We start from the raw sequence: 270 nt of genomic DNA, 5'->3' as shown, positions 1-270 counted from the left end.
GGCCTCGCACACGCTGCGCCGCGCGCACCGGAGCCAGAGCGAGGTCAGAGCCGGCGGCTCCTCCGCCTCAGCCCTACTGGAGTCCCGGCTGCAGCCGCCGCTGCCGCCGCCATCTTCCGCTCCACTAGCGTGTTCCGGGCCGCGCCGGCAGCGCCGCCCCCCCCACTGGCCACGCCTATAGCCCCGCCCACGATTCGCGGCTCCGGCCCAAACCACGCCCCCTCGGGCTCCTTGCCTCAAGCGGCATTCGAGGTCGAGCGTGCGCAGAGG

This window comes from Suricata suricatta, chromosome 14 (genome assembly GCF_006229205.1).
Source record: "Suricata suricatta isolate VVHF042 chromosome 14, meerkat_22Aug2017_6uvM2_HiC, whole genome shotgun sequence".
NCBI lineage: Eukaryota > Metazoa > Chordata > Mammalia > Carnivora > Herpestidae > Suricata > Suricata suricatta.
Note: the sequence above shows the minus strand (reverse complement) of the source record.